Genomic DNA, 26,483 nt, shown 5'->3' on the forward strand with positions numbered 1-26,483 from the left:
GAGGAGGAAGGGGGAAGCCCCAGCTTACCTTCTTGAGAAAAAAGAACAAACTAACTGAATAATTTAAATATAGGTGTTAATATATTTTCCCCAAGCCAGTTTGTTCCAGGCACTGGAAGAAAACAAGCTGGTGAGGGCTTTTGTTTTTTTTTTCTCTGAAGAATCTGACAGATGTGATAGGTAAACTATCAGGGCTAAGCAGGCAAAAATGTTACTGTAAACCCTGGTGGCAGTATATCTTCTGCAAGTAGAGTCAGTTCCTCAGCTGTAGCTGAATATTTTTTGAAGAGTAGAGTTGGTTTTATGAAGTGTAAGTGTGAAGCTGAACGTATCTGATCTGAGATCAGAATTAATTAATTCAATATCAACTTCCCCATTCTATCTTTCACCAACTTTTTGTCTATAAGGTTACTCAGTTTGGGACAGGTTAGGTTATTTCTTTTCCTTTCTGTTTTTTTTTTTTTTTTTTCCTTTTTCACCTTTTTATTAAAATTAAATTCCTTACCTTTAACTGTGCTGGAACTATAAGGAACAGCATAAACAAAAAGAAAACCAAGTAAGTCATGACTAAACAAATATATATAAAATGAGATGATGTCCCTTGCATACATGTAAAGTAGCTCCATGTGCTGAGCAGAGCTCCCAGTCTGTTGGTTCTACAGGGTATAACAAAGCTGGAAAGAACAGAACAAGTTCATTTCCCCTTTATTGCATAGTAAATAATTTCTGAACCACTCTGGCTTTTCAGATCTCATCTGGCCATACCAGAGGTTGCAAGATTATGGTAGTATCTAGGATATTAGAAACAGTATAAGGAAATGAATACAGATCTTCTCCCTTTCAAAAAAGCCTCCTAATACTTCACAGAGCATCTTCCAGTGCAAAATTTAATGGTCTTCTTATCCTGACATTGAGGGTGCTTAAGGACCTCAAAGGAGCAAATTCAAATTACTCTTCTCATCCTTTGCTCCTGAAGGAAGTCTGAAATATCCAGGGAATGATCTGAAGTTGTACCACCATCCAACACCTTGAAAGACTCCTTTCATCAACATTAGGTTTTTATGCTAATCTGCCAGGCTTTCCTCATTATCACATTTACATTTTCATAGCCATACCTGCTGTTTCCTTCTTTTCTTTCTCTGGTGGCAAAGACCCCAGCCAAGGAAAGCCAGCACAGATAATGAATTGAAAACAAGTCTAACAGCCATTAAGGACAGCAGCATGGTGATTTTGGTGCTCACCCACTCATTTCATGAAAGCTTCGAAATAGCCACCATGGTGCAGCTTTCAATCCCTGTCAGCTGTCAAAAATGAACTGTGAATTCAGCACCTTCCTAACCCTGGGCAGGGGAAGGCCACACAGACATGCAAGGACTTTGGGTACAGAAAAATATCCTTCCAGTTCCTGGTTGACCATGACCCAAATGTCATGTTATCCATTTCATGTACTCAGAAACACTTTCAATCTCCATAAGGCATTCCATTCAAGTTCCATACATAAATCTGGCCTTTTGAGGGCACAGAGTCCCCAGACCAAACCTCAAGCCCTCATCTGACAACATCCTCAGGCCATCTCCAAATCTGAGTAATAATCTGAGCCAAACAGAAACAGAAACAGAAGCAGAGTCAGTCCCCTGGAGGTAAAAAGCTCCTCAACATCTTATTAGCCAAGCCTCTATCAAATTTGGCTTTCTTTGATCATTTTTTGCCAATCTCTTATGCTTGAGAAGAATTCTTTTGCCTAAAGGCAAAGGGAGGCAGAAGAGAGAGGAAGAGCTTTCACCTGTTTGTTCTTTATTTGTAGCAATAATTCATATTTCTGAAAGCATGTATTGCTATGAAAAAGGGACCATTTTCAGCAGTCACAAAATGATGCTTTTACTCCTTAATGTGACTTTTTCAGGAAGAAAATTTTTTCAAGTATAAATAAGGAGCAGCTATTCAAGACATTTTTATTTATTAATAGTTAGATTCTTTCTCTAAAAAAAAAAAAAAAATAAAAAAAAAAGGAACACAAAACCCTCCACAGCACCTTGATTGCATTACTACTTCATATTTGCCTGCATAAATAAACCTGACGTTTTACTGCAAGAGAGGCAGCTATTTTAAAGATGGCAAAATGTCAGCTCTTGGATGGTTGGTTTCATTTAACAGGGCTCCACATGAATTTATGAACTGTTCCATAACATCTTCTCCCTGCACCAAATGGCAGACTTTGGGCAGAAACCCAATGTATGTTTAGCTAATGTATAACAAACAGAGTATTTACATAGTCAGTGGACCCTATTAGGTATTAAGAATGGTCTCTTTCTAAATTTACTGTTAATTCCCTTCCGCAACAACCTAACTGAAGTGCTGGCTTCTCAGAGAAGGCTAAGAAAATCTGCATTTACTCTCATGTGTGTATAGGTCTTTTCTTTCCTTTTAAAATGTCTTTAACAAAACTTCTGACAGTTATTTTCTTTCCCTGCAAGGGTGAGAATGTAGTTTAAGATATTGTTTCCTGACTTTAAAGGTGCCTTGTGGTTTTTAAGGATATTTCAGCAGCTAAGGAAATTCTACTGCAGACACAATGTACCGGTTCATTTCTTAAGCAATAAATGGCAAGCAGGGTGGTGCTGAATAAGCATGCTTATATGGAATTTCTCTTTGAAAAGACCACTAGTTAGGCCCTATAACACTTCAGTTGATATTTCCACAGTGCAAACACGATAGTGGAAATTAAGTTGCCCCAGCAAATTCAGTTTAGGAGAAATTTGTTATGAATAAAATGCTGCTGCTGGCCTTAGAACATTGAATTTACCCACCAAATAATATCTTAGAAATACCACTTCAGAAGAAATCAGCTCTAAATAATTGATAAATTTGGTTTGTTTAGAAACCTTTTGACCCCTGTAATAGAAAGTAAAAACACATTTCAGTTATTAAAGTCACATATATTCCCTCTGGTAGGGGAAGCTTTTAATTTTAAGCTGGTCTCTGTTGGGGCCATTTGATAAAGCTTGGAAAAACCTTTTCAACTGCTGCTGGTGGATTTGGGTCAGCTTCCCTTGGGAAAATGGCAAAAGATAAATTTGTAGCTTTTCATAACACATAAGAAAACTTCAGAGATTTTAAACATCAAGAACTATTGGAACTGAAAGACAGAGTTTCTCTTTTGTTTCTCCCCGTCCTCCTCCTGCTCCTTCTTCTCTTTTATTTCCAAAAAGAACTTTAACTTCTCTTGTTGTTTTAATTTTTTTTTTTTTTTACTATGGAGGTTAGAAAGTTTTGACCTCTCTAACTACACTACTAGTGGCCCTTATTAGGGTAAGATTTATCTTGATATAGAAATATCATTATGCAGTTTTTGTTTTTAAATTGAGCCATTTCATTCTACTAGTTTCAAAGCCAAGAGCAAAATAAAACCCTCTATCGCTCTTTTTTTTTTTTAAATGCATTTCTTAAACCTTGCTTTAGTCACTGTTACCAGATCTTTATGTCCATAAATATAAGTCAGTCTCATTTCCCCAGGACAGTAATCACAGTTTATGAATGAGGGCACTGATCCTACTGGGATTGCCAAAATGTACCTGACCTTACTGCACTGCTGTTTCACAACAGGGAAATAAACAGGGGTGAAGGAGAAGAAACATACTTAATACTTGTGAAAACAAAAAGACAAAATAACACCCAGTGGTTGAATACTTAAGTAGCAACTTTTGCACAAAGTAAATACAGGCAACAAGGCAGATTGTGCTTCCCTCTGAACCTCAGACCTGCAGACATCCCTGCACATATTTGCAGAGGTTGCTGCCATTCTTTGCCCCACCGGGAGCTGCCTCCCAGAAGGAACATTTGCAGACTTTGTGGGAATCATCCATTTCTATACATTGAGACTACTGAATTCCCTTCATATAAAATACTGAATGGCCATAACTCAACAGAAACAACCATCTTTCTCTGTTAGCCTGGGCTGAACAAAAACAAGCACCCTAAAGGATAAAATCTGTGGGTTTTCTTACAGGGTCTGAAATGATTCAGCCTCTCTTCCCTGCTGTCATTAAGACTAAAGTATGATTCCTTGGAATATATTTGTGAGCACAGTGAGAATCTGGAGTGGTAGATGGCTCTGGCAAGCTGAGCTACTCTTCCTGAATTTCGTGGTGAGTGAAGCATTGGCACTTTGGAAACCACAGAGCAGCTGAATTTTTTGATAACTGGACAAGTCCCTAACAATCTCGCTTACCTACAGCCTGTGAAGTGCTCAGCAACAAACGGGTAAAAGCAAAGCTTCTCTCCTACACAACCAGCCTTTCTTGAGCAGCCAGTTCTTTCTTTTTGACTTTTCATGCTTGGTTGCTATTCCCAGTGTAAGATACTTAGTTGCATGGATGCAGTGGTAAATTATTAAAAGGGTCTCTACCAGGTACTCGTTCATGCAATCACAAATTATGTGTTCATGTACCTCTGCCTACTCTTGGCAAGTGCAGCTCCTCTGTGAGTACTTCAGCAATTCAAACACCTGCATTATTTCATTACATTAGAGCTGTTATTCAAAGAGTTGCACCTACACCCCATTAGCACCCTCAGAGGGAGGCCAGCTCTTGGTAATTTATGTTGTGGAAGGATTGCCACCTTGGACAAGAAAGATGACATGCAGAAAGCTAGGCTGTGATTTTACAGCCACACTATTCCAGCTTCTCAAATAAACACACATAGTACACATCTTCATGGTCACTTGGTCCACTTGGATGAGTGAAAGGGGCTTCTTTGTGTTTACTGTGTGCTCAGTGTTCACACAGGAAATAGTTGAGGAGACGCCAGTATTTAAAAAGGTGACAGCCTGGAGTATTTCATGGTGTTTTTCTTGTGCAGGAATGTTTTGGAAGGATGTGACATTTTGAATTGGAAAATTAAATTTTTTTATTTTTTAAGGTTTTATTTTTTCATTTTTTCCTGTTGATACACTTTACCTGATGTCTAATGTTCAGCGTTCACCAAATCAGTCTCGGCTGTTAAACATCATTTATCTCAGACAGTTTCACAACTCAACACATACTCTAACAAAAAGGCAATGCTAGCTAATAGTACATGTTGCCCTGCAGTTTTTCACCTGTTTGCACTTGATCTCCTAGAAACATAGATGACTTCTTTATTCTGACTTTTCTTTGGCTATCACTCATGCTACAGGCAGCTCGTATAGTATCTCTGCTTCTGCTCTTTCTTTGCTCCTTGGACTTCTTCTTCATCTGCACTTTTTTTATTATTTTTTTTTTCTTTAGTTCTCCCATTCTTCTTTCCTCTCTTCCACCCACCTTATCCTAACCTCCAGCTCATAGACAACTGCTGGATGATTCCCTTCCACTGCCTGTCTCCTGTTTCAGTAGGCTGACTCTTCCCACCTACTGCAGCACACAAACCACTGCTGGCTAATTCCTCACCCCTAATGATTGCTAGCAGAGCCTTCCCACACACATGCACCAGCACACATTCACCTGCTGGAAGCCTCTTTATGCCTTTTATCCTTTCATCACCTGACACACTGAAATAAAGCCTGCTTCTGGCCAAAACAATTGGATGTTTACACCAGTTACAGAGGAAGGAGCCAGCAAAAGTAAAGGATGATTGTTTCAGTTACATTACAGTTACTGCAAGTGATTAGCTTGGAGAAAAATCACCAGGTAAGCAAGAATACTGAAACATTTTTAAGTTTATATAAAACTTAAAACATGAGCACAAACTTCTTCAAACTGATTGCCCAATAGCAAAATATCCCAAGTCACAAGTGAGTGGAAATATGCTCTGTTGGGAGGAAAAATAAAAAAAAAAAAAAAAAGAACCCTGCAATTATTTCTGTCAACAAGCACTTCTTCCAGAATACATAAGAAAGAAAAGCCAATCAAGTTCAAATATGTAGTGTCTGACCATAGTGAAATTTGGAAACTATTTTACAGTATCATTTTTCAAAGGCAAAAAAGCAGAGGAAATAATTTGATATTGTTAAGAATAAAAAATTTTGAGTATATTTATATATTTAATATACTTGATAATTTCCTCTGCAAGACAAATTTTCCAGAGTACCTGTCTATTGAGCAGAAAAAGAAAAAAGCCACAATAAAATTATATGTTCAGCACACAGCTGACCATTTTCCACACAAATCAACTGCAAATGAAAACACAAAACAGATCTACCTTTTCAGGGCTAGAAGAGAGCAACTCCAGCTGAATATTCATCAGAAGAGGCAAAATTATCCACAGGATAAAAATATTGTTACACCATAATAACAAAACAAGCACTTTGACACTGTGTAAAGAACACCACTGTGTCACTGTCGCTAAAGGCAAGAAATCAGGGATGGTAGCATTATCCCTCATTCTTCTCTATGTAATTAGAAAACAGAATCCAAGATGCCTTATCAAAAAATAAAACATGCAACAATAAAATCAGCAGCAAATATTGTAAAGCAAGGGCAAACAAAGCACTGAAACCTCATGAGATCCATGATCATGTCAGCCTAGTGTAGGAAAAGATTTATTTGAATCAAACTGGAAGGATTACCTCTTGTAATGATTATTTCTTGAGTATTTTTTAAATTGAGCTATTGAACAGCCCATTGATGCAACAATGTAATGACACATTGAAAATCACAGTTTGCTCATCACAGGATTCCAGATGAGTTAATAGCAGATAATTGCACACATTCTACAAGCACGTCATTTCAACAGTTCTCTTTGATATTTCAATTTAAGTGCACCTTGTAAACTCTTGCTATGTACACCAAGTGTGCCAGAAAAAGACTCTTTCCAAAGAGAAATGAACTTAAAACAAGCAGATAAAAACAAGCCAAAACTCAACAATCCAACCAAAAAGCCTACATTTTTTAGGTTAGAATATTTTCATCACAGAGGCATAAATGTTGGTGTCAAAACTTCTCTGAATAAAAGAAAACCTAAGTTAGCTTCAGAAGGAAATACACATAAACTGGAAGCAAGCAAACATGGGGACAAAAATGGCATAAGTTCTCTGCATTAGGAGCTGAACTACTGTCAGGAGTTACATCACCAGCACCAAGACTATATTGCATCACTGTGATACTGGATAAATAAAAGCCTTTAGAGAGCACCCAGGTGGATATTAGCACTCTGCTTTTTGATGCAGCCTGATGCAGCCTTCTCTGTCTCACTAACTTTGGCTCCTGGATGGAAGGGAGAAGACAATTTTGAGACATAATGCATTTTATCCTAAATGAAACACTTAAAACAAGTTTACCTTCAGTTTGGTAAAACTCACCCAAATTCACCAGCCACGCCATAAAACGAAGGAACATGCAAACACAGGTGCACACACTGCATCAGAATGCAAGTTTGCTTTGACAACTGCATTTGCCATAGGAAAATGAATTGTCTGGGGAAAGAAAGAGGCCAGATGATTTGACAGTTGTCCTTAGTTCCACCAAAGACATTTCTATTCATGTGTGTGCTATGAATAAGTGTCACAAGTTGGTAATGTCTTCATTTCAGCTGGTTTCATTACCTGCATTTCATTTCTGGAAGGGTAGTGATACAGATCTCACTGCAAATACAGAATTGATTTCTGCCCTCTTTAGATGCACAGAGAGGCTGAGTGATGCTCCAAGCAGCACTGCTTCTGAGCCTCTGCCCTGGTGCCAGTGTCCCCAGCTTTGTCTTTTTGGCTGGTGGTTAGAAGTGGGGTAATCATCACAGCCCCACTCTGCTCAGGGTGGCATGGCTGGGGATTTGCAGCCCTTTCCCTGCTGGAAGCAAATAGCAAGTTGGAGGAAGCATGCCCCCACAAGGCTTGGCACAATGCTCAGTGCCTCCCTGTGCTGCACAAGACCATCTTAGCTGGAACTCTTTATGTGCATTCAGCCATTAGAAATTTTATTCAAATTTTTGTACTACCAGTAACCTCACTAGAAAGCTACCATAATAAAGGACTGAAGAAGCTCTTCTGTTTTTTAAAATATAGATATTAGCACCTTTATATCATACCAGTAAAGATTTCTCCACTAGGTCAAAAATGTTTTAAGCTTTGTGCATAAGTCTTTGAGCTGCTGATATTCTGGAGTGAGCTGAAGGGAATTTAGCAAGAACAATGTCAACTTTACCCATTAGTTTCCAAGTTTCATTTCAGAAACCCATGAGAGAGTTCAAAAAAATCTTAGAATTCTAATATCAGAAGAAATTCTGAAAGCAAAGTATTGCTGATCTCTGAATTGCTTTCAAACTAAAGACTGAAATGCCTCTAAACTAGAAATTTGTTTTTGACACAAATCCAGCCATGAAAAGTTTTGGTTGAAGCTGAACATTGTTCTCTTGATATGTGTATGTGTGTGGAGCTGGGGATTCATCTCAGAATCTGACAATTGTGAGTCCTGGATAAAATTCACACCTGAGCACGGTGATCAGTATACATCTATGTTAAATGATGAAGAAGCAAATTCTGGCTTTTAATTCCAGGACAAAGAGCATTATTCTGCAAAGTTTTGTGCAAGATCTCTCTGCATAAGCAGTAAAATATTAGGAGTGTGCAACACCTTCAGTGACTGAATTGACAATCTGCACTAATGACATGAATTGTGTGGCTTTTATGGGTTCTAGATAGTTATTGAAAATGCTTAAATCTTGTAAATTTTTAACAAAGGAATGACATATATGACCTAAGATTGACTTTAATGGATAGCACACACTATTTCTGAGCATAAGAATATATGAGATTCCAGGTTCACAGAGTACTAATTGAAAATAGTTATTTGAACTGTAAAATCAAGCATGTAAGACTAAAATATCAGCCTTTTGGTTGTATGTGCTAACCTTCTCCTACCCTCTGAATAGTCCACCCTGAATACTGATTTAAAGAGAATCAGTTAGAAAATGTAGTATGATCATATGTAACACACATTTGCACCAGAACACATTAATGTAAAAGAGGGTAAATTAGGGTTCAGAGGCTTTTCTTAACTCTCCAGTACTAGTTCTTGCAACCACAGGGAACTTAATTGAAAGATTACTCTGCTGGGAATTATTTTACACTCCTTCTTATTTCTGGCATCAGAAGTTACACATGAATCTTGAACCAGCTGCATTGCAGTGCAGGATGCTGTTGCTAGGATTGTTGAGATCTTTAACTGTACAGAAGGACATTAGCTGAGAAAGGTGTGTGTGTGTGTTTATATGTGTGTGAATGAGGAAAACATCTTGAGTCTACAGTGTCAAGAAGCCTGTTCTGTTACCCCTTAAGCCAAGTATTTTAGGGATGGTTTGGGGTGGACTTGGCTCAGTTTGGAATTTTTTGTAATGTAGGACCACAGACTCAACCCTTCTTCACTTACCTTTCAATTTTCTTGTCTTTAGCTGGTTCAATCTGTCTTTTGGTGTTGGCATTGTCAGTGGGAGTTTGGCCTGCAGCCTGGAGTCTACTGATGTTTTCCCAAGAGATAAAAATAAGAGAATGGTAATGACAATTTTTGTCACTTTGCATCCTAAATGGAATTTTATGGGACAAAGAGAAGAGACTTCTGCAGCCCAAAGGGATTTCCTCTGCTGAATACCAAACACCTTCTACAAACAACAGAAATGTGAGAGATTCTCAAAATAAAAGGTCACAGGGATTTCCTATAATAGAAAGGCTTTAACAACAGGGTGTTGTTACCAGCTGCCCTTCCAGTGAATCAGGGAGTATCTTGGTGAAGTACTTCCTCAATATGTTTTTCTGCAATTCAAGGAGCTACTAATTTGAGGGATAGTCACTGGAGTTGTCAGAGTTTGAGCCAGGGACCAAGATGTACATTCAGGAGCAGCTCTGGACACATGGAAAGGAAATAAAAAAGGATTCACAGAAGAAAAAGAGATGACCATTGTACTTGGACAGCTTGGTGGCAGCATGTCCAGGCTGGCTCTGCTAAGGCAACATCCATGTGTTGGACAGAGGGACAGCCCTTGTTTGATTTCTGGGAAGAGCCCAACTCCCTTCCCAGAAGGGCAGGGGAGGAGTGTGGCTGGCTAATGATTTCAAACTGCCTGAGGCAGTGAGTGGCCTGGCAGCTGTAGAGAAAAGCAACTCCTTCTCTGCCCACCCACCACTTGTAGTCATGGTATAAACAGTTACTTATGACCAAATTTGTCTTAGAACACAATATAGGATGGGTAAGACAGGTCAACAAGCCCTGTGGCCATCCTTGCACCTCATTAGGCATCCACAGAAATGGAAGCTACTTCTTTCTGTGGTTGGAAGAAACAAGACCCACAGGTCAATCAGGCTAACTCCCACTCCAGAAATTTGTGTGCCTTGAGGGGTGACTAGCACACATGGATGTAGAATGATATCAAGACATTTCAGCATGTGGAGAATATACTAAGCTCTCCACATTCCCTTCTGTCCTTTCTCCACCACCCCTGGCTTCTAGCTATCATCCACATCAGGCCATCACCATTGTCTTTCCTCACCCACTCCTCTCCTTTGGACTCACAAGCTCCATTTCTTCACTCTGGACATAATTTCTTTATTTCTTTTCTGATCTGAGTACAGGAAGGCATAGGAAGTGGGGCAGCACTTGAACCCCCTCCATTTTCAGAATAAAGAATGTGACTGAGATATGAAGAAACAGGAGTGAAGGGTCCCTCTGCCCCAGAGAGGGTCAGGGGAGGGGGGATGTGACACTTTTGTCTGTGCTTAGGACAAATCATGAACACAGTGAGAGGCCTGTTGGTGACCTCAATCATATTAAAAGACTGTGATAACTAATAGGGACTTTGAATAATCAGTGGTATGAAAGTAACCTTGACTTTTTATGCATCCTTCCATAGATAAAAAGAAGCAATATTGTTGGGATGCCTAGGATTTCAAAATATTACTTCATAATAAGCATAAAACACATCTTAAAGCACATATTATGGGTCCAGAAGAACACATTTTTCAGTCTTTGAGAAGTACTTAAACTACTCTGGCAGATGAAGGTAAGAAAACATTAATTTCAGCTAGTCTTTCACTTTGATACGTGCCAATGAGTACAGAAATGCGAAAATGAAACAACTTAAGAATGTGTAGTTCAAATTACATACGAAAATCATCCATTCAAAGTGTGGATTTAATCATTTTTGTCTTAGTCAGCTCATTCTTTCAATCACCCATTTCCCATTCCAGGTTACAATAGTTTCACTGTAGTGTAGATTACTATAATTAACAGGTTAAATGCATGAAAACAGTTTTTTCCCCTTGATGTGCCTTTGGATCCTTTATTTTTGCTAGCAGTTACACCGTAGAGTCACTTCCTATGAAGGAGAAACAACTGCCGTGGGGTTTCTTAATGCTGCTAATGTTCTTTTCTTTCCCTCCAGTAATAACAGTAAGAAATTATTGTCTTTAAATAAAAAAATATAATGGGGAGCATATATCAGGAGAAGTATGTTAAAAGCTGCACTTATAACATCCATAGGTACAGACTGCTTATATTGACAGAGTAGCCAAGGTTGGATTTTATTAAGAGGCAATGAGAACCTTTCTAATCTCACTGTATAAAGAAGTCCTTTTTTGATCCAAACAAATCCCTTAAGTTAACATGCAATTTAATTCTACAGAATAAGAAAGAAAATAGTCTATAAATGTCTTTTGTGCTGTGATATTTACAGCAAATATCAACATTGTTCTTACTTTTTTTTCTCCACCAACAATACTGTGTGGCATATCTGTAATTTATTTATTTTTTAATCTTATGTCCTGCTGGTTATAACATAACTTAATGTACCAGCTGCAATTAACAGACTGTCAAAGGATCAACTAACAAGTGCTGATAAGCTTCATTTAACTAATTTGAGGAGTGGAAGTTTGATTTTCTTTTTTTTTTCCAGGAAGGTAGCTTGTTTCCTTATTTCCTGTCAAGTGAGCCAACTCCTGTGACCTGTAGTTAAAAGGGCCCTTTGTAATTAAGGCAGTGAGCCTCCAAGTGAACAGTTCTCACAGTAGGAGGGGGAGCAGGGGGAAGAAGAAGAAGAAAAAAGCAACAACAACAAAAAAAAGAGGATGCATGACACTGCTTAACTAACTAATCGGAGCTGAGCCAATCCATTTTCCTGCAAGCCACTCAGTGTGCCATGAGCAGGCAGAATCTCGCCCTTCATTGGCTTCATGTCCATTTTATGGACCAGCGAGTCTATTAAGGTCTTGGTGAGTGGCCCTATCCCAGGGCAGGGCTCTCCCTCCACCCACCCACAGACTACCAGGAACTGATCAGCCGTGTTATATCAATAACATTCTCACACCAGCTTGTGTAAATTGATCTTTTACAATTTCTCTCGGTGACAGTCTCTGTAACCAACAAGATAAATCATTCCTCCTGTGGCTTTTTTATTGATTGCTGAGACCTGTATAAAAATTACACTGCTCAAGCTGTGAAGTGAACATCCTCATAAAAGAAGACCTTCTATTTACAATCAAAATGCATTTGGTCCAGATCAAGCACAGATAGTAAATACTCTCCCAATACCATAAGAGACCAGAATTAACTGAGATTCAAACCACCAACAAAGTAACCCACATAAACTTTTAAAATGCGAGTGGTGCACAACAACAGCAAGACAAAAAAGAAGAGCAAAAAAAAAAAAAAAAAAATACCCAAACTTGCAAGGTTATAAAGTCTTGTTGGAGTAAAGACAGTTGTAACAGCAAGCCATCTGTTAAACACAATGATGCAGAAGAAGCACAGCAACACAATCAGCCAGCTTTTTTTTGTTGTCGTTTTTTGCAATTGCTTGTACAAACACTAACACAAATGGCATTTTGATATCCTTTTAGCATCCATGCAAATATATATATATATAATTTTTTTTTAATGGAATGGTAACATTTGAGGGCTTCTTACCTTTTCAGAAAAGAAATACTCTTCAGTTTTGGAAGATCTGGCAGCTGTAATATCATTCTAGGGGAATTGATTTAAGTTGCTGTACAGTATTGGCTTGACCGTTTTATTAAAGTAAATAATAATATCTGACATAAGCAATCAAATGAATTCACAGTTTTTAGGCAGCATCAACTCTATAATGATTATATTCCTTCCACTTTATTCCATTATTTTAATTCTGGTAAAATAGTCTCAAATTTCTGTTGCTTTAATTATTTAAAACTTATGCTAATATTGTTTAGAGACAGTTTAACAAGAGTGTCTTTTGAAACAGGTGGACTTAAATGGAGAAAAAGTGTTAAAACTTAAATCATCAAGCACAATGAAAGAATTAGCAAGCAATTCAGAGGGCTGAAACCAGATATGAAATGCTAATTTCATTGTCTTACTGACTCAGTCTGTATTTTTTTGATAGGACACTTATGAGCCAATACCTCAATTGACCCACCTGTAAAAAGTTATTACAGTATCCAGAAGAAATATGTCATTTCTGCATCATGATAAGTGAAATCAGTAGAGATACACCCAAGCCAGCCTTGTTCTCTGGGAAACTGTGAAGTTTAAATTAGTGTTTGCAAAGTGCTCTGAAACACTTGAAGATGAGACCTTCAAAAATGCAAGCTCTTATTATTATGATTTTCTGACACAAAAAATGAAGGATGCATTCAAGTATTTCATGTTATCAGAAAACTGTGCAGCTGTGATTAGTGCTACCAAGGAGAACACTGTACCCAGTAATCTCTCAAAATTAAGGATGTTGTTAAAGGCATAGTTCCCATGAGGTCCTAAAAGTTATTCTTTTTTCTGTTGAAATCAAAATCTGTGGTTGACCTAAATATCTGTGATACTGGAGAAGATAGAATTTTTTTTTTTTTTTTTTTTTTTTTTTAGTTGTGCACATGTAAGTAGACATTACATGTTTAGAACTGCTAAATACTAAACTATGCTAAATTATTTTAAATGGCAAAACCATACACTATTTTTGCTGTTTAGAAACTGGTTTGTCAAAGAAATTTCAGAAAAAAATATGCAAAAATCAGAAAATTCAGAGTATGAAAATTATTAACTTTTTTTTGCTAGTGCTATAAGACTCTCTATAAATGACAAAAGCTCTTCTTTATTTGCTCACTGAGCTTCCCCACTTAAATGAAAAGCAAGAAGGGAAGGAGTTTGTTGGAAGAGGAGGGGTCGTAATAAATATGGTTATGGCTGCACTCTTCTTAGGGAGCTGACTTCAGAATTAATTTTGCTGGTGCTGTCCACTCTATTCTTCTTCAAAAGGTATTTCCAAAGGGTGAGAATTAAAACACTATTTATTAGAAAAACTTGATTGGGAGATGCCAGTTCAAGGCTCAGAACCCAGATAAAGGGCCAGTGCAAACAAAGGATTGAGTGAGGACACTGAAAGTAGTAAAATATAAAAGTTATGTTTAAAGAACATATTTTGTCTGGGTTTTGGAGTACTTTGGCAAAGTATTTGAATTATCCAGATCAGATTAATCTGATTAATCTTTTCATTATTAGCTTTATTGATATGCTCCCCCTTGCATCTTAGTGGTGATGATGACAAGAGCAGTACTTTTGGGCATTGAGGGGTTTAGTTTGTTTCCTTTAGGCAAGAATGCAAAATAACTCGAGCTAATTTCTAGCAGCATCCTCTTGATTTCTCTTAATCCTGGACTGTGATGACTCTTCAAGCATCTCATTGGAAGCAATTGTGGGAAAAAGGCCATTCGCTTTTCAGCTGCTCTTCCAAACCCTAATGAGTTAACAATTGAAATACAGAAAGTTGCTTCAGAGGTCAGGAGAGTATATTCTACACAATGGTCACAGCATTTGAAACCATGACAGCACTATAAATTGACAAACTAAAGCAGAGCACTTGGTGGTCTGAAGTGGAAAAAAGAACATCAGCCAAGAGCAGTAAAAAGACGAGCCATGAAACCACACAGAAAAAAAAATGAGTGATTTTCTTCAGATCACCTTGTTAGAATTTAGTGTATCAGAGGTCAGATGAGTAGAACAATAATAAGGTCCAAGGTTGAATACCAGTGGGGAAGCTTAACCCAGGAGCTCCAGGTCAACCATAAGTGAATGAGGTAGAACAGTGAGACAGGAGTCACCCGGGAAGGGAAGGCACTGAAGTCAGAGGGTTAAGGGGAGGAGCCCAACAGTTATCAATTAGAGAAAGCCCAGCCTCTAGCACCTGGGAGAGAAAAATAATCCCAGTGTGATGAAATGATATTTTCTCCTGTGCACAGCTCTTCTTCCTTGGTTTTCAGGTTTTGAGAAATTTGAAATGTGTAGAGCTAAGGATCTTAAATCTGTAGCAAATGAGAAAACACTGGCCAGTTGGACACATTTTATGTATATATGACAATATTTTCATCCCACGCTGGACAGTCTGCTGAGATAGAGGCATAAAAGTAAATTTCTCTTAAGAATATGAGCAAACATATAGACACACAGACAAATAGAGGCATGCACACATGCACACCACTGTAAGGGGGGTGTTTTTCAACTTCTTATTTTGTCTTCAGAAAAGTATAATTCACACCAATTTTATTTTTAACTCATGAGGAGGAATTTCTTCAGATTTGTGAAGAAAATTGCTTCAAGTGATAAGTATGGAATATTTAAGTGACATTTTACAATGTAAAATGTATATATATGTATATGGTTATGCAACTTCCTCTTCTGATGAACACACATCACCTAATTTAGTAGAAATTTTGCCAATGATTTCACTGGAGCTAGAAGAGGCCCAAAATAAAGCAGACCATGTCTGATATCTCATGGTTCAGAGTGCATTGAAAATATCCAAGTAAAGCTAGACATAGCAATCCACTAATATGAACACACGTTTTTCTCTTATGCAGATTTCCATTTATGATTGTCATAAAATATGGACAATTGTGGTATTAGCTTTGTAGGCATCTGTGTGAGTGGCACGGGGGTGAGGGTAAAGTGTGTGCATGTGTCTATACACACACTTCTGCTATACATGCATTTCTGCTATACAGCAGAAGTGTTTTTTGAGGCCTGCACTATGTACCTGAAATATTATTCAGTCCTCATGAGCAATCTGTAGTAAAAGGGCAAGGATGTATAATGTCAGCTAGAGTCAAACTCTAAACATACTCTGTAACCTACTACCCTATTTTTCTATTTGTCTATTCTTAACCTCACATTTCTGAGGAATTATATAATTCTGGATGTCTGCTAAAACCAGCAAAATTCTTACAGGCAAAGTAAGTCTCACCAGCTGTAGTACAGCACATGGTATCCCTGCTATCCTCTGGTGTGTACATGCTACTGTTTGGGTTACAAAAGACCCATTGTCAAGGTATTGTGATAACTTTTCGAACTCCTTCCCTTTTTCTGCTCCAAAACAATTGTACTAATACAGATAAAGCAGAGCCTGACTGCTGAGCACACAGGTAGATTCTGCTCCACAGTCAATGCCTTCCCACATGCACCAAAGATGAAGAGATTATATTGCCAAGTGGCTTCTTTCTGCTTTAAACAGGATGAGTTTTCTGACAGGAAAACTTCTCCTACAAAGACTGAAACAGAGAAATCCAGGGACAAAAATACCCAACCCTTTTCAAGAGATTGTCAATGGTGGCCCTGAAATCTAACAGGACAGGAAAAAAATATGGTCTTTTTAAAGAAGCTGAAAAATTTAGGAAAGGAACATGGACTGTAGTTTTCAAGCACATGGCTGAGTATTATGCTTGTTTGGAAAAAAATGGGTGAATATGAAGCTATGATTTTATTGCATATGATAAAAGAAAAAGGGTATAACATCTTCAAGAGTTCATTTCAAGGTATTATTTGTCTAAAGGAAAAGACACTTGATGAGCTTTTCTCTTAACTGTTCTTTTTCTGATGTTGTGAGACAGCTAGATTTACATCCTGGAAATTATGGGAGTTCATGCCAGAGGTAAGCATAGGAATCAAGAAAAAGAGGATAAGAAGTTTTAAGAGAGGAGATCCTTTATAAAATAATGTGCAGAAGCATGAGTGGCAATAACATTTCCTTTGTGTGCAACAGGGGAAGTTGGATTAACTAGCATTAGGATTTAATACGCTTTTCTTAGGGGAAAGTTTGTTTCTTTAACTTCACACAAGAGTGAAAGAGGTGCACCATTCTGTTTAATGAACAGAACATTTTTTCTTTCTTACAGAACAAGTCAGTTTCAAACTCTCTCTGGGATGCTGCTCACAAGAAGACATGTCATTTTTTGCAGAGTTCCCAAATAGTGTCGCATTTGCCCTCATGAGTCTCTAAAGTACTTTGGATGCCTTAAAGCTATATTTCTAATATTTTTATACTGCAAATAGTTCATCAAGGCCAAAACCAAATAAATTAATATTTAGCAGAAGTAGTTCCATTAACTGACTCTGATGATCCAATGTTAGAGTAAACAGAGGTAATAACTGTAGGTTCACCAGCTGCAATGTGAAACAAAGCATAGTTGCCTACTAGATAGATGGACAGATCTTCTGAACCTAAATATACCACAGTCTTGGGGAAGGATTTGGATCTAGCTCAGCTGAATTTTCATCCAGACTCCATCCCCCACACTAGCTAGAGCTCCATTGATGTAATGGAGATTCTATACCATGTGTTGACACCTACACTGTAAGCATCTAAATTTGAGTGCTTCAATTAATAGGTATTTAGAGAATATACATATAATTTATATCCACCCATCATTTGCTGACTAGGTAGGTTAGTTGGAATAGCTGTAAAATCATCTGCATCTGAACTGGAACCATAGATTCCCCTGGTAGTCAGTAAGAAGGAATAATCACTTGCAAAGTGAGATTCATGTCAGTCCACAGTAGATGCCTGAGATAAGACAGATGAGTTACACCATAAAAGGTGTATTGTTTTCCACTGAAGATAACAGTAAACTAGTTCAGGTAAAGACACTTACATAAGGAAAAGAAATGCTGCCTTTGCTCTCAAGCAGTCAGATAGAAAGATTTAAAGATTTGAAAAAGATAATGAAGTGGTTTTTAGAACTTTTGGTGAGGTGATCTCCCACAGGAGGAGGATACCCCATCTGAACTGTAACTATTAGGTGGTGGATATCTGCCAGAGGCTCTGACAAGGGCAACATCATGAAGTACTGATAAAGTAAGTCAAAAGGATGAGAAACATATGTGATGGGGAAAGGAAACACTAGAAGGATTCAAGGCAGTTTCCATGAGCTTGGAAAATGGTTTTTGTGGTGGTATTTTCAACAGATACAAGCAGGAAACAACAGCAGCTGTCCGTGCTTGAAAGGAAAAAAAAATATTAGTTCTCCAGGTAAAAGTTAAGGTGAGTTGTAAGCAAGTGGTGGAAACTGAGAGAAGGATCTTAGGCATGCCTTGCAGAGCTGACAAAATAAAGTCTGAATTCCCCCTTGCTGACTGTGCAGGCTGCCCCTATGGTAGTGGAAGAGGGATTCCCAACCACAAGAAATGGCAGATGTCACACTTCAGCTGCCCTGCCCCCAGTATATTTATATTCTGCTGGTTTAAAATGGATCTTCAGCAGTTAAAATGTCAATAGACTCTTATCAGAGACATGCTATTAGCTGTAACTCATTTTCCTGTACAGTCAGAAAAACTGTATAAATTGGTTATACAGATTTATCAGTCTGTTAGACAGAAAGACAAACTCTGGTCATCTTAAGAGGTACTCCTCTTAGCACATTCCTCTCAGTTGAATGAAGACCAAAATGATTGATCACATCTTTGTTAAGGATTGCAGCTGGGGAAACTGGGAAACTGTGGGAGTCACAGTTCATTGAAGTAAATCACATGTACTCTCTGTGTTAGTGCAGAATGGCAGAGGGGACAGATGCCCAGCGTGATCCAGTCTGTCTGATTTCATACATCCAGTGAATCCTTGACTGTGGGCTCTACAGGGCTCTGAGTGTGAAAAAGAAGGGACTAAAGGATCATGGTTAAAAACTTTCAGTATGGAAAATATGCAAAGTTCTCAGCGGGGAAGAAAGATAGATAAAAATATTATAATTTATCACTGAGGCCATAATTCCCTCTCCTCACCCATCATAGAAAATTCAATTGAAAAGAAAGACTTCAGAGTTTTCAAAGACTGTAAAACTGGTGATACTGATAAAATCAGCACCAACTTTGGTTTGGTGTTTTAAATACTGCCTTTTATACAAAGTCTATGTTCTTTTGTGACCATGTAGGATCAAGCTGACACAATACAAATTCTATCAGAAATAAAATTAATGGCATCACCACTAAATAGTTTCTGAATTCAGTATAAGAAATGTCTAGCAAGTGGGCAGTCAGAAGTGAAAGCATTACCTATTCCCTTTCAAAAAGGGGCAAAAATATATCCTTAGAAAGTTCAGTTCACTCTGGTGAGGGGGTGGAATGATTTTCACCCTTTTCTCATCAACTAGAATGCTTTTCACAGCCAAAAAATCACAAGGTACAGTTAGATACAAGACTACTTCTGTAGGAAAATGTGTTCATGTTAAAAATGAATAGAAATTATAGCAACAGAAGAAAACGAAACTTGCAAGCCCAGAGAAATAAAACAACTTGTTATTTATGATAAACAACAGGGGATTGTTGTAGGTCTAAAGCAATCAAAAGAATTTTGTACCACAAAGCAAATCTGAGCAAAAATAATAATAATACTTAGAATTCAGACTTTTCATTTATTGAATTGTTTCTGTACAACAAGCTTTACAGAATAGCACAATACATTTTAATGCTCTGGAATTATTAATGAAACAACCTAGTTGTAAAAGAATATAGAGCTATACAGAAGAGAGAGCTGTTATTTTGTTGGTTCACATGCTTCTTACTCACATATCCATTGTGTGTACTTTTCTGTCCTAAAAGTGTTCCTCACATTAGTTTTTAAGAGTGTAGGAGTGCATTTAATGATTAACTGGGAGAAATAACTGCTTGATAATACCTTACCATGTGTGGACATAAACTAGATCACAGTCTTTTATTTTAGTGGTTTTCCATTTCCCCTTGTTATTATTTTTATGGTACACAGCCTCATAGAAAATCTGACTTCTTCTTCCACGGCTTTTCATTTATTCCCTTGTTCACACTTGAAAGCCCTGCCAAACCCAAAGGAGTGACTATAGGTCTTTTTAAAGACCCAGACATAAAATAAATCACTAGATTTATTTATAGTGATCACTGCTAGATTACAAGTTTTTCCTTTTAAAAAATTTGCAGATCCCTAGAAACCTTATCCCAGTCTGTAAAGCAAAATTCAGCATTCCAGTGGTGCACAAGTCAGGACACTATTTGGTCTTGTGCACAGTGAGGAAAACACCATATCCCAGTCAATGTAATCCATGCACTTGAAACTGAGAAAAACTTTTCACTTCAGGTGTATTAAATATTCAACCTTCTTGTATTCTTGCTATCATGGAAGAACTTTACAGAAAGATGGTATGAAGACTTTGTCAAGGAAGTGTTGCCTCTTTTTTTAAACTCAGCTGCAGTACAAGCACAGAAGGACAAAATATTTTCCTCCAAAAAGTTAAGTAAAGTGTGTTTACCCAAAGCAGAATTTTTCTTCCTTCTTGAGGAAATTCAACACAGATTGTTAACCTTGGAATAACTGGAGAAAGAGAAATAATTACACTACTGTGTCATTTCAAGTCTGTCAAAATACTTTCTGCCTCTATCAGGGTATTGATGGTCCCTTCCTAGCAACTGCCTTCTCTACTAGAGCTTCCATCATCTTGTTCAGTTATTAAAAAATAAACATATGAACACAGAAAATATATCTTAAAAGCTGTTCATATGCCTGCATGAGAAATGTATCCATGAGTTTAAATTATTAACACCTCTGGAGTGTGCAAAGTCTATCTGAATTGACCTTTGAGGCTTTTGCATTGCAAAGAGCAAAGGAGATGAAATTCTTTGAACAGATTGTTATAACTTGTTCACCTAAGTCTTTCAAAGGCTACTGGACTGCCAGAAAGAGCATTTTTTCCACTGAGATAGGCAAATATGTATATGGAAAGTTAATCACACAATGTTGATAAAATGAGAAGAAATTTATGCAATAAGATTACACTTTATCTGGATTTTATTGAAATGGAAAATTTTTTGTATGTAAAAAGAAGGCACACAATGATACTAAAACAATTTTAAAGTAGAAAGAGGCAGAAATTCCCTAGCTACAAAGCACAAGCCATTCACTTGTTGTCTGGAAGAGGAAAGAAGAACCAAAAGCTGGATATTTCCCTGTCCTGTTCATACTTCATTGCATCTTCCTTTGAAGTTGTGACTTTGATCACTGTTCACAAGACACTGGACCAAATGGGCTTCCAGTGTGATACAGCTGAACATTCCTGTGATCCCAAATGCCACAGGATTCCTTTATGCTAGAAGACATCCACATGATGGATAAAATTGTGAGCATTTCAGGAAGGAACAGATATCCCAGATCATTCTCCTCTTTCTCAATGAACTCTTCTTCTCAGCTGTTGATCTTCCTATATATTACTTTAGTTGTGAATAGTTCTTTATTTATCTTTACTGCCCAGGCATGCAGCCTCACAGAAATGTTCATGATATTGCTGGGTATGGTAGAAAGTTGGTCAGAAAGAAGTGAGCAACACTCAAACAAACACCTCTAGCTCAGTCTGGGTTCAGTCCCACATCTGCAACACTACAGATTACCCTCAGGTTTTTTCTCCATACTGCTCTGTGGAAATATGTTGCATTTTGTGGTAATTGAAGGCTTTATTCAGAACACAGTCCTGCCGGGATAAACCTGATTCTCATGGATGAGATTAGGGCAAAATTTTTTTATTCTTTCTCCAACCTTATATTAAGAGAAAATCAAGATCTGCAGAGCAGGATGAATGAGGCCCAATGACCTTTTGCTGAATTAAAATCACAAGGACCAACATTATGTTGGTGTTATCCTGTGAGCTGTCTGATAATCATACACTGTTCTGCTTTGTCTGTACATATACATATATTTACTTTTTATTTTTCCTCTGAATCTTTCCTTATACTTAAAAATTGCCTTTGCCACTGGAATAAATACTATCAGTGCATTTCATGCATTTCACTCTTTACAACAACTTTTCTTAGTCCAAAATCAGTTGATCTAAGTTCTTCATAGTTCAGCAACATTTGTTCAATTCTTGTCATTCCAGCATGGAGATGTTGATCAGATCAATAGAAAACACTTTATAAAAGTAACCTTTTCCTCACTACAAGACCAGCAGTTTCCTTTTAGAAAGGGAAACATTTTTATGGAAAAACTTATAATCTCAAATTAGTTTGCAGCCAAAATATTCATCTGACAAAAAAAAAAAAAAAAAAAAAAAAATCCAGCCCTACTTGCTGTTTAGTTCTATTTAGCTTCTTTGCTTTTTAAGGATTTATTTCTTGTTTGTCAAGGAAAGCAATATACTAACAGAGCATACTCTTTTTTCACTATTCATTTTCCACTGATCTCTCAAACATACTCAATGAAACTCTAGCTTGCAAAGTCATAGCATGCAAAAGCAAAGGAATGTGTTGGGAGAACTGCACAATAGCCAAGGTGATTCAAGGCTCTTTTCTCACTTCTTGGACATGGATATTTGCATAACACTGTGTATTTTCCATGATCAAACAGCAGGATTTTTTAACTCGCCTGTTCTTGGATACAGTCCTGAAATCCAGCCAGAAAGATCCACTGTTTTAGTAACTACTACCTGGCACATTAAGTGATACAGGATGACCAGGTGTCAGGTAGTCTATGGTCCATTCTAGCAGCTCACAGCACCCTGGGTAAATGTCAGTTTTCCAATATTTATTTCACTGGCAAGTGCATCTAGCTGCCTGAGAGCCTGCCTCTCACACTGCTAGATTTCTCTGCTGTAGAAACTAAATCTAGTGAAACACAACTTTCTGGGACCAGAGCCAGGTCACTCTCAGTTCAGTGGCCTTATCTTTGAATTTACAATTAAGAGCTCATGCATGTCTCCTTTCATGAGAGGCAAACCTCATTCTTCCAGTGATCCATCCCCTCAAATATCGAACTGGTGCTACCAGTAGACTGCATCTTTGCACACATGATGAGATTTTGCTGGCAAAAATTGCTGTAGAGTTTTATTCCTCCTTGACTGAATATCTGTCACTTCCAAACTGATGTTAATTGATGCCTCCTTGCTGTGGTGGTGGGAGTTTCAGAGCAGATGTTAATACAGCAATGAGCATGTTAAGGAAATTTAAAATATAAAAAGAGTAACTTGTGCTTACAGTCTATATATACTACTGAAGAGTTATTGAAAAACAAAATAAAGAATATACTTAGCTACTGTGGGTGGGGTCTGAAATTAATACATTCTCTGCATTTTTCAAACTAAGTCTCTTCCTCCTTAAGTAGTATTTTAAATGACTACATATCTTTTTTCTTCACCAGGTAAGCATCTGGAATAACAGGGCTTGCTGATACACATTCTAGTACTAACATCTAGCATGAGAGGTACAAGTTAGCTGAACTTAGAGAATATTGCTGTTAAATAATTACACACTGTCTTTAAATTATAGTTTGCTGTTTCTGAAAATGACTGAATCATCCATCAAAGTATACTGTAAGCTTTTTAAATAGATATATCATATAAATGTATTTTTTAAGATTACATATAAATGCATTTCCTCTTATTTTGTATTCATATTTAATTCTAAGTCCATTATTTGAGATTCAAGATGGGATACATCTAAATATGAAGCTTTTATACTGCCCTGTAAGTTATACAGTATAGCTTAATATTAAGATTTTACTAGACAGTTACACAGTACTCAGTTTTAATATGGAATACTTCATCATGTTCATTATCGCCTATTTAGACTCATGTAAACTGACACTCCTGAAATAAGCAAGCTTTAAAATGTTAATATAAATGTTATGACTCTTTTAATTGCAATAGACATCTCATTAAGTAATTTAATACCAGAGGGACCTCTTACCAATACACAAAAAAACATACTTTGCCCAGCTTTCACATACAGCACAATATGACAGATATATTTTTCTCCACAGTGATGCTCACCAGCTTGCTCTTTGCTATCCATACCCTGAGTGAGAATGTCTTGGCACCAAGCTGCCTTGATGGGCTGGATTAGGTGGCTTAAACCAGAGCACCTTTGGTTAGGCTGTGCCTGTCTGCTCAGGATCAGCTAGCAGGACCTGCCAGAAGCAGGACCAGGGAGAGAGCTACCTAGACCATGGCCATGGTGGAATTAGTTCTTCACCTAGGTGGAGAGAAAAACATGCATGACATTTCCATTAGCCTAGAAGGCAGAAACATCTGGTTGCTTGGTTCAGCTCATCAGCAGGAGAGCCTGTAGTTGATTAGCCCTTCTCTCAGTAGTAGGCGTTACTACAGTCAGTGGGAATTACTAAACATGGTTTCAGGGGACTGGCGTTAATTTGCCTCGCCAAAATAATATGCAATTTTTTAAGGAGTTTGTGTTAATTAGTTGTATAATTTGATGTGATGTGATTGGTTTTGCACAAAGAAAAGCAGAACAGGGTTTGCTATTAGAAGCTGCAGTAAGAGAATCAAGAGGTGGCACTTAAACAGCTCACAGTGTGAATTTGCAGTAGTAAAAGGCCTTAGTTCATGATCTAATTATACAATGGGGTTCCCCTTCTCAAAAGCTAAAACCCTTTTGATTCTTTTCCTGTCTTCTTCTAAGATATTTTATTTTGAATACTGTGCTTTTAATTCCTTGCACCCACTATTTTACCAGATTAAGTCACTTTGGCTATCCAATTTTGGGCTGTTTTCTATAATATTCCACTTTTACCAGACAAGAAATAGGTAAAACAATACAAGTTGGCAATTCACAGTTTATGTAATTCCTAACTGCATCTCTCTGCCTGCCTTCTACTGCCCAGCCACTAATTCTTTTACAACTATTATTGGCAATTTAGGCTTCTTTGCTACCTGTGGAGTGGTAATCAGTGGTAGCACTGATGTCAGAATTACAGTTTCTGCCAGGATAACTGATAACTGTGTAGTCTGGAACTTAGAAACATACATGAGGCAGTCAACATTCTCTCATTAAAAGCGTTTGCTGCCTGACTGCTGTTGAAAAAATTTTAGAACTGCACTGAAAAGTATCTGCTGAGGGCTCTGGCTGAATGAGAGGGTTTGTTTAAGATTTTTCCTCAGGATTTGTGACTATGGGAGTAGGCAACAGAAGCAATTCTCAGAAATAGTATACCCTTCCACATTTCTCTGCTCTTCTCAACTTTCCTGCCTATTTGGATGGCAGATTCTTTGGACTGATGGCTATTCCTTCCTAAGTGCTTGTACAGTGCTCTGCACAGAGTTGCCAGTCCTGGCAGTGGCCTCCAGGCACAGCTCTCTTAGACACGCCAGTTAATTAATTCACAGCTCTCTCCCATTATCTAATATTTTAAATTTTCATGTCACCTCCACCAGCAACAAGAGGCAGCAGTTTATTTATCACTATTTACACAGGGAAGGAAGTCTGAAACATACAGTATGCAGTATATACACTATCCAAATTTAGCCACACGCTTATTCAGGAGATTTGTCTCCTTAAGCTGTTTGTCTTGATAATGGCTACTGCTTCAGATCACCCTTGAAGAGAGACTGTCTCCCTCCATGCACTACCAAAATTTAGGCAGCATGGACACACCTCAGGATATCCATTTCTATCTTTCTGCAAGCAAACCCCATGCTTGAAAGCCTGTCTCTGCTGAGGATGGCCGAGAGAAACTTATTTGCATGCTGCTTGAAAGAGTCCTCTGTGGACTGGGGTTTCATACAAATCTGCTGGGCAATGCAGAACCTTCTCACACTTTGCTGAAAGTTTGCCTGAACCTTGTGCACTGATGTCCAGACTTCTCAGAATGTTCATAAATCTCAGTTACCTGAAATCTCATACACCTCCAGTTTCCTATGATACAAGGATACCCTTATAAATGTTTCACAGAGATCCCTTCAAATTTCTAAAAGGAGGCACAGTATAGTTTACGGGATGTTCCGTTCAATACCTAATCCCTGAGAAAAAGCCCTGTAGTTTAGGTATGACTTCAGATAGTAAGGCAAGTCCACTAAGGACAAAAGAGAAAAGAGTTCTGATAGACTCTTTGTACCATCAAGGCTTGGGAGATATGAGCTTACTTGCAGGAAGTGTTTAAAAGCCTGCAAAGCATCGGTGTCAAAGGCAGCATGTGCAGTATGTAGTGGAGTGGAGTTGGTATTACAGGCAAACAAGGAGAAAGTGTGCTAGTGCAAAAGAGTGCATTGAGTGGTTCTAGTAAAAGCAGGGAGGAAGAAAAAGCCCAGACATTTCACTGGCACAGACCAAGACTGGGATGCCTGGAGAGATTCCAGGTAATTTCTATTAGGTGCAGCAAGAGTGCTGGCATCCATCAGGATGACTGTCTGTGCAAAGCTGAGCTGTGTGCCATGGGATCACCTGAACCCTTTATGAATTATAGACTTAAAATACTCACATACTTGCTATTTATATTATACTTCAATATCAGTTATTACTGAAACCATGTTTGTTTACCTTCAGCAGTCA

General features: G+C 37.8%; 1 long non-coding RNA gene across 1 annotated transcript in view; it reads left to right on the forward strand.

Moving 5' to 3' along the window:
* LOC130258949 (uncharacterized) overlaps positions 1–26,483 on the forward strand; it is a 138,209-nt gene that overhangs the window by 72,019 nt on the left and 39,707 nt on the right. Inside the window, exons 3-5 of the long non-coding RNA XR_008841558.1 lie at positions 4,007–4,145; positions 9,358–9,457; positions 10,810–10,959. This is a non-coding gene — a long non-coding RNA (uncharacterized LOC130258949). The remainder of the gene's footprint in view (positions 1–4,006; positions 4,146–9,357; positions 9,458–10,809; positions 10,960–26,483) is intronic.

Source organism: Oenanthe melanoleuca, chromosome 1 (assembly GCF_029582105.1).
Source record: "Oenanthe melanoleuca isolate GR-GAL-2019-014 chromosome 1, OMel1.0, whole genome shotgun sequence".
NCBI classification, from domain to species: domain Eukaryota; kingdom Metazoa; phylum Chordata; class Aves; order Passeriformes; family Muscicapidae; genus Oenanthe; species Oenanthe melanoleuca.